Genomic DNA, 8,789 nt, shown 5'->3' with positions numbered 1-8,789 from the left:
GCCCAGCCCCAACTAGAATGTAAGTGCCTTGCAGGCAGGAATGTTGTCCATTTTGTACAGAGCAGTGTCCCAGTGCCTAGAACAGGGTCTGCCACATATAGATGCTTAATACTTACTGGATGTATGAATGGTCTGTGCTTTGAAATTCTTGTAGCCACTTGTCACAAGCTACCATTACTATTAGCTACTATGCTATGCTAAGTCACTTCAGTCGTGTCCGACTCTTAGCGACCCCATGGACTGCAGCCTACCAGGCTCCTCCGTCCATGGGATTTTCCAGGCAAGAGTACTGGAGTGGGGTGCCATTGCCTTCTCCGACTATTAGCTACTATTGCATCATAATTCAAGACAGAAAGTTTCTCAGAAGCAGAAGTAAATCTTTCTGTCTCATAAGAGCTACATCATCCATAACTGGGATTCAATAACTGTCTATTGAACAGATAGAAATCCGTTCTGTTGGGAACTAGCTAGTTATTAAATAATTTAAAAACATAATCCCACATAGGTCACGAGAAAAGCCATCGGCCATGCTATAGAAATGAACAGTTGCTGGAACCCCAGAAGTTTCTAATGTACTGTGTGGCAGGGAGGTAAATTTCCTGCCCTAGAAATCTGGCAAAAGAATTCGCTTGAGGATTTAAGTCTCAGAAAAAAAGACCGCGGGAAGGAGGCAGAAAAGGGGGAGGTCTTTTCCAGGGCCAATAGATTAAGGGTATTTAGATACCACTTAAGAAAGGAACCAGATGCCAGCCAGGTTTGTGCTTCAGTTTAACCACATTCCCTGCAAAACTTGCTTACAGGAAGATCAGAAGCTTTGGCGATCATTACTGAAAAGGATTCAGAGAAATTATTGCCTACTCCCGGTTGAAGAGAGAACAAGTCCTGGTCTTTTTTCGGTGTCAACCTCTACTGAGATGTGCTGTTGCCAAATCAAAAAGGGGACAGATCTGGAATTTTACAACTCTGATGAAAGTGAAATAAAAGGAAATCTGTATCATCTTGATCAAAGCATGTGCCACCTGAGTCGGCTCCCTGTCTTGTCCCTTGGCCTTGGCGACTCTCCTGTGCTGGAGGTTAAGGATTTGTTAAAGAAGATGGGTTTTGATTAAGTGTCACATTTAGTGTGATGTGACATGCTCTTTATCATTGCAAGGGAAGGTTGGGGGCCAGGAGGAGCTTTAGAGCTAGTTCCCAATATAAATTAGGAGTCTTGGGGAATGGGTGCTTTGCAGTCAGCCTTGATCTTTCTATGGCCCAGTGAATGTGTGTATGTGAGAGTGTGCACACATGTGTGCGTGCGTATGTGTGTGTGTTTTTGGAGAGATGGCAGAAAGTCAGTTTTCAGGTGCCTGTGCTAATGGGCTGGTTACCCCTACTTGGAGTTTGACTTGCAATTGTAACGCAAGGCTCCAACTCTAAATTTGTCCACATTCTTGATGTGCTGGGCAAAGGTCTCCGCACCTTTTACTCTTTTGGCATTTCAGTGTTGCTTAGGGAAATCTGTAAGCATTCGTTCATTCCTCTTGGGGACCACAGCACAAATTTGAAGATGGAGAAGGAGGAGGAAGCATTCCAAGTGCCACATGCCATTTCTAACCAGAGGCTGTGGGTAATGGCTCCCCTGGCTTCACCTAGAAAAAGGGGAGTAGGCGGAGCCAAAGTCACCTCCCTCCAAATCTAAGATGTGCCACACACCTTCAGATTCTGATTCTGGCTTAGCATGGGACAGTGAGGACAAAGAGAAAATGTGGGCACAGAAGAGTCCCAGGCTAATGGGATTGGGGGTCTAGGAGAATATCCCAGAAGGGACCACTCCCTTCTGGGAATATCCTCAAAGGCACTCCCTTTCCAGGTTAATCTTCCTAAACTACTACTGGCATCAAGAACCTTTCCTGCCCAGAACTTTCCATATACCTTCTCTTCCCTCCCATTGTCTGTGAAAGAAAATCCATAGCCGTGACCCTGGTACTTGATGCCGCACAGCCTGAGCAGCACCAGGCCAACCCCTCTGCTGCCTCCCTGGTGATTTCCTTGCCCCGTCTCTCAGCCTTTGCTCGTGTTGCTCCCCTGCCTCGTTGGCCTCCCTGTTTCTCCAATGGAAAGCCTGCCCATCCTCCAAGGACTGGCCAAAGCCCTTCCTGTTTCATGAAGGAGTCATGGCTCCCTGGGAGAAGTCCTTTTTTTATTCCAAAAATATGAGTGGAGGGTGTACTGGTTGCCCACAATTGCTCCAAGCACCTGGAATAAAAGAACAAAACACGTAAAGATGTCTGCTTTCAAGGCGCTTGCACGGTCAGGGGGAAATGTGCAGTAAACCCTAAAGATAAGCATAAGTAGTAAGTAAGTAGTATTACTTAGTAGCTGACAGTTGCTATGGGGGAAAAAAGGAAGAAAATAGAGCAGGGAAAGGGAGACAGGAGCCCCTGACGTTGGAGAGCAGGGGCCTGGCTGCCGTATTACAGGGTGATCACAGTAGGTCTCAGTGTTGGTGGAAGAGAGAGGCACATAGCAGCGACAGACACCAGAGGGGAGAGTTCTGGGCGGTGGGCACATCTGGGGTGCAGGCAGAGCCATTCTCCTGGACGGATGGAGGGTCCCTCCTTCCTCTTCACTTTCCAGGTGGCCCTGCAGGCGATAGAGCTCTAGAAAAGCGTCTATGGACAAAGGAAACGTAAGAAAATCCATAATGTCAAATATTGAACAGAAAGGCCTGCAGTGTTAGTTATGGCCAGCTCTGCATTAAGGAGGAAGATAGCAAAGCAAGGGAGAGGTGCTTCAGTTTTCATTGCTATGTTCAAAGAATTTTTCTTTAAACTTTTGCCCATTAAATTAAATTTACTTATTTATTTGGCTGTGCTGGGTCTTTAGTTGTGGCATGTGGGTTCTTTTACTTGAGGCATTTTGGGCAGTTGTGGCATATAGGATTCAGTTCCTCAACCAGGGATTGAAACCCGGTCCCCTGCATTGGGAGTGTGGAGTCTTAGCCACTGCACCACAAGGGAAGACCCAAAGGTAGTTTTTTTAATTAGAAAAAATTGTTTCTGCTCCTTTCTTACTACGGAGGAAACAGTTTTAAACATAGGTCTGAAATGATGTACTGTCACACACTTTTTAAAGGTTAAGTAAGCACCATAGGTAAAGTTGACCAGCCATCCACGGTTCTCAGTATATGGGATCTTGCTTCCTGATTTCACATTAATTTCTGAAAATTAGAAACATCATCTCCAAAACATGTTAAGAGGGTTGTAAAAAAGATTGTTGTATTTAATCATCTAGTTGTAGAAATGGAGTATATTTTCTTTAAGAAGCAAAAAACTAAGATCATGTCACTTCACATCATTAATGTATGTCATATAGGTCAGCAGGGAAAAAAATACTGTGATAAGCTTCTCTCTTCCATATGCAGAAGGCTTTCTAGTCTGAGCTTTATATGCTTCCTATCTTTTCACAGATGCTTCTTTTTCTGCTGCTTTTCATTCTTTCCCACATTTCATGTTAGAGGATTGATACAGCCTTTAAAACTTTATTAACAGGAGCAAATCCATTATCCACTGATTTTTTTCTCAGAAGGCATGTTAACATTCAGATAGCCTGGCAGTTTCATTCTCATGAATACCCTAACCATGAAAAAACTCTATAGAACAAAAATCCAATGAACAGAACAAGAAATCTATTGAGTTTTGGAATGTCTGCTGCATTGGATCAGCCCAGGATTATGAAACCTAAGCCTCCCACTGTAAACAGGAAGCTGGCTGCGGTCCTTCGTACTATACTGTCCATTTGCTCTGTAGGCCAAGAAAACTGCAGGCCTCCAAGGCCACGATCATCAGTCATGGATCTGACACTGGGAGGTTCCACAGTGACATCATCAGTCATTCCTCCGATGATGAGAATAAGACGCCACCAGCAGAGTGCACACCGTCAGGTCAGCCACCCGGGCCGCTTCTTCAGCCCAGTTTGGGACATCAGAGCACTACGCGTGGGATGTAGGGCAAAGTCTCCATGTTTTTGGCAGCAGGAGAAGCTCTCAAACCCTGCAGGCTACCCCAAACCAGCTAAGATGATTTTTAAAAGAAATTAAAATTGTAAAAGTATAAACTGGCAATTATTTCTTGATATCAAATACATTCGTGAAATTGCAAGCACCCCTGTACTTCATTAAACAGTCACTCACTGTCTCCTTGACTGATTGCTGACTCACCAGTTCCCTTGCAGTTTGGCCAGGGCCCTCATCACAGACACTGGCCTGAGGCTCTCTAATACCATCCCTGGGGACACTCTTCCAGCCTCACTTGCACTTGGAGGTTATCTCTCTCTCGTTGGGATGGAGTCTGGAGTAGAGTCCCTGAGTCTTCACTTCCTTCCCCTACATCTTTGGGCAGCTTAGCCCATCTGTGCCTCAATTCACTCATCTATAAAAACAGGTTTATCCTAACACTGATCTGCAGCTCACCTGAGATGATCCACGCAAAGCACAAATCAGGGCCAGGCACACAGTCAACCCACTTGAGTGCTCAGGTCTCTTACTGGCCTCTCACCCAAGGTTCAAGCCTCCTGGTACAGCTTTCTTCCTCTTTCTGCTGGAACCACTCAGACCTCACAGATCCTGCTCTCTTTATCGTGTTTTCTCCCACCCCATGAGTGCTGAGGCTTCCCAGGCTCTCTGCCTGCACTTCCTACGTGGCCTCTGCACAACCATTGCAGCAGCTCCAGTCCCTGCCCCTCACCATTTATACTGGTGGCCCCATCTGGTTCTCTATCCCAGCCTCTCCCCCGCCCTCCAGACTAAAGTATCCACATACACCCAGCACCTGTATTTACCCAGAGGTCGCACAGTCTGCTCAACCCAACCCTGTCTCTGGCTGCCCTCAACTCCTAACCCCCACCACACCTGCCTCCTCCAAATCCTGTCTGTCTTTTCCACCCCATGCTGTCTCTCCCATCCTGTCATTCTTTCATTTAATCCCCAACACTTGGGAGAATTCACAAGGTTAAGAAAGATCTTTACAAAGCGGTCCCTACTCTCAGGGATCCCCTGGGGGCCATGGGCAGATAATTACAATTCAAAGAGGTTTGATAAAAAGAAGCACAGGATTTAGGAGTGAGGGTAGGAGGGGGCCTACCTAGCCTCAGGGGTCAGGGCTGGCTTCTTTCAAGACGGCTTATTCAGCAGGGACAGACTTGCATACATTTTCATCTAGTAGAAGGGCAGAAGGCAATGGCAACCCACTCCAGTACTCTTGCCTGGAGAGTCCCATGGAAGGAGGGGCCTGGAGGGCTGCAGTCCATGGGGTCTCCGAGGGTCAGACACGACTGAGCGACTTCACTTTCACTTTTCACTTTCATGCATTGGAAAAGGAAATGGTACCCTACTCCAGTGTTCTTGCCTGGAGAATCCCAGGGACGGGGGAACCTGGTGGGCTGCCGTCTATGGGGTCGCACAGAGTCGGACACGACTGAAGCGACTTAGCAGTAGCAGAAGGGCAAGGTGCGGTGGGAGGCCTCTTAATCAACTGCTTATTAACTGAGGCAAGAAACAAGGAGACCTCCAAGACCCAGATACTCTCACCTATGGAGACCCTGTCCTACCTTAGAACAGGCTTATTAATACTATTATTATTATTATTATTTTAGCCACACCCTGAGGCATGAAGGCTCTTAGTTCCCCCACCAGGGATTGAACCAGTGCCTCCTGTAGTGGAAGCATGGACTTCTAACTACTGGACTTCCCTGGTGGTCTAGTAATTAGGCATTCAAATACACGTCTATCCCACAGGAAACAATTATATTGCTGTTTCAGAGAGATTTATCACTTTGCTTTTAAAAATTATATAGCTACCAAAAAAATAATTTAATATATACTAGCTATGAATTTCTCTCAAAGGTCATGAATGTCAGAAACCTGAACATGAGAAAAATTTAACCTACAAATGGATCTCCAATTTAATGACATTTTTATGAAATCAGAGGTAACAATGAAAGAAGCTGACATAATTTACATTTTGTAACCACTGCAATAAATGTCTGTACATTTCAATTTTGTACTTTTCTTCTCATGTTTTTGAGCTCCTGCTTTCCCCACCCCCCAAACCTCTGGATTTCAAGTGTTTAAGTAGGGCCTTGGCACTTTTGTGGCCCTGGTGATAAACCGGGGCTTAGAGAATTCACTGGGTCATCAGAGCCAAGCCCACATCATTCAGGATGGAGAGGACAGTTGGTTCATGCTCTCCCCCAGAGGGGCCAGCTTTCAATGCTGGTTCCATTCCACCCAGGATGGTGACATTAGACTCCTACACACAGACTGGCTGGTGTGTAGGGACCCGGGAGAAATAGAGGACAGCGCCTTCTGAAAGGAGTGGAAGGCACAAGACTGACTTTAGAGCATTCCCTCCTTTACCAAAGTAATACAGGCTCGTTCAATAAAACTAGATAACATGGGAAAGTACACTAAAAAAATTATATCCCACGTAGACCTGTTAACCAAACCACAAGCATTGCTCTTTTTTTTTTTTTCATCTTCTGGTGATTTTCTCTGCGTAGAGTTGTTTCCCTTTTTTTTTTTTTTTTGGTGTAGTTGTAATTGCTGTGCCTACTACCCCACATTCTGCTTTTCCTACATATTGCATTGTGTTCCCTTCTCTCACTATTCACTTCAGCTTACTGTAACATGTCCAGAAAATGTCATCATGGGATTTATCAAAAGTTTCTTAACTGTTGCCCTATAGTCAACCACTTATAATTGCTTTCAATGTTTTGCTTGTACATTTTTGGTTACTTTCAATGAGATTGCACTTTAAACCGTTTTTTTTTTTTTTTTTTTTGACATTTAGGATTGTTTCTTAAGATAGAGTCTCAGAAGTGGAACTATTGAGTTAACAAATAGGAGTATTTCTAAGAGTTCAAATCCATATTTCTGAATTGTTCCCCAGAGAAGGCTGTATTCATGTACACTGCCTCTAGCAATATGTGAACATTCCAGCTTCTTGATGACTTCAACTGCATGGCTACTATCACTAAAAAAAAAAAAAAAAAAAGGGAGGGTTTTTTGCTGCCAGCTTAATAGGACTTTTTTTTTTTTTCGTAAACCTTATTGTGTGGTTTATCATACATACACAGAAGTATACAAATCATGAGTAAATGGTCACAAAGTGAACACCCCCAAGTAACCAGCACCCTCATCATGAAACTGAACATTTCCAGACCCCAGAAGCCCCTGCATTTCACCCGTTCACCCTCCTCCACCCCACCCAAGGGTAATTGCTATCCTGACGTCTCACACCATAGGTTAGTTTTGGAAAGCAGCATTATAGAGAATTTTCATTTCCTTGATGACTGGAAGAGCTAACCATTTTTCCATATATTAGTCGATGAATACATTTTTCCATATATTAGTCGATGAATACATTTTTCCATATATTAGTCGATGAATACATTTTTCCATATATTAGTCGATGAATACATTTTTCCATATATTAGTCGATGAATACATTTTTCCATATATTAATAGTTCCTCTTTTGTAAATTGTCTTTCAAGTTCTTTGTCCAGGAAATGGTTGACTCTTAAGCAATCTCCTAATTAAAGTTTGGCTAAAGTTGGACCACAGTCACCATGACATTGTTCAAAAATGGAGAAGTGTGTGTATGCGGGTGTGTTTACACTCCCATGACCTCACTCTGACAATACTCCTCTCGTTTATTTATGCGTCTTTATTTCAAAGCAAGATGGCACCTCTGTAGGCCACACCTGGGCAGGAGTAACTCTCAGTGACACAGAGCTGAGCCTAAATAGACTCTGCTGTTCTTTCGGTGTCTATGAGAATTACAGAAATAGGTCACTGAACCTTTTTAAAAATAGAACTGACACATTTGGGGAAAGCATATTTTTTGCTGAGATAGCACAGTCTAAGATGAAATGATCTGCAGGGAGCAGATGAATTTAGACATCTGATATTAAAAATAAATATTCTTAATGGCAATAACTCACAGGAAATACAGTGTCTTTCATAGGAAAGGTCTCTAAACGTTGTTACCTGAACAGCTTACATAAAGTTTTCCCACCCCGGTTCCAGTGTGGGTTCTTCTAAGGAGCAAGTAGTCACTTGCTAACCCCTGCCCAGCCACACCTGGCAACATCTGTGCATGGAGATCAGGCCCACATCATCAGCAGTGGTCAATGCTTGTTTCATCACCAAAGCTGAGATCTCCGGTCTCACCCGGTTTGCCTTCTCTCTTCTTAAGCAGTACACAACCAGCTGCTTACCCTTGGATGGCTCTCCACAGCTGCAAAACAGGTGGGGGCAAGGCCATCTCATCACCTTGGTGCAACTCCATTCCAGGCCTTCCCAGGGCTTGCCTGATTTGTGGAAGGCCAGCTCCAGCATCTTTGCACACCGGCTCCCCGAGAGCTGTCTAGGGGCCTCAGGCCTGCCCTGCGGGAGAGAGACATCCTCAGAAAGTTCCCTCTGGCTGTTGCCCTGCCCCTCCTCACAACCTCCACATCCTGCTGACTTCAGAAGCCCCGTGCACCTCAGAGGCAGACATTTATGTCTTCTCCAGGGACTTCACTGCCTACACTGTCACGCTGGGCTCCACTAATGAGAGAGCTAGATCTGTTGACTGAAAAAGTAGGGCCTGCAGGTACTATGGGAAAGACACTTCAGTTCAGCCCCCCAGATGGCAAGGAGGACTCATGAGGAGGTTGGCTGTCCCGTGAGTCGGGGGTGAGTGGGAGCAAGGGAGGAGGATGCAGAGCTGGAGACCTGTGTTTCAGTGAAGTCTGGCACCAGGGA

General features: G+C 45.0%; 1 pseudogene; it reads right to left on the bottom strand.

Moving 5' to 3' along the window:
- Positions 1-2,162: 2,162 nt before the first annotated feature.
- Positions 2,163-4,873, bottom strand: LOC112442319 (oligosaccharyltransferase complex subunit OSTC-like; annotated as a pseudogene).
- Between the last annotated feature and the right edge of the window lie 3,916 nt (positions 4,874-8,789).

This window comes from Bos taurus, chromosome 2, assembly GCF_002263795.3.
Source record: "Bos taurus isolate L1 Dominette 01449 registration number 42190680 breed Hereford chromosome 2, ARS-UCD2.0, whole genome shotgun sequence".
Classification (NCBI taxonomy): domain Eukaryota; kingdom Metazoa; phylum Chordata; class Mammalia; order Artiodactyla; family Bovidae; genus Bos; species Bos taurus.
Note: the sequence above shows the minus strand (reverse complement) of the source record. Positions and strands in the feature narration are given on the sequence as shown.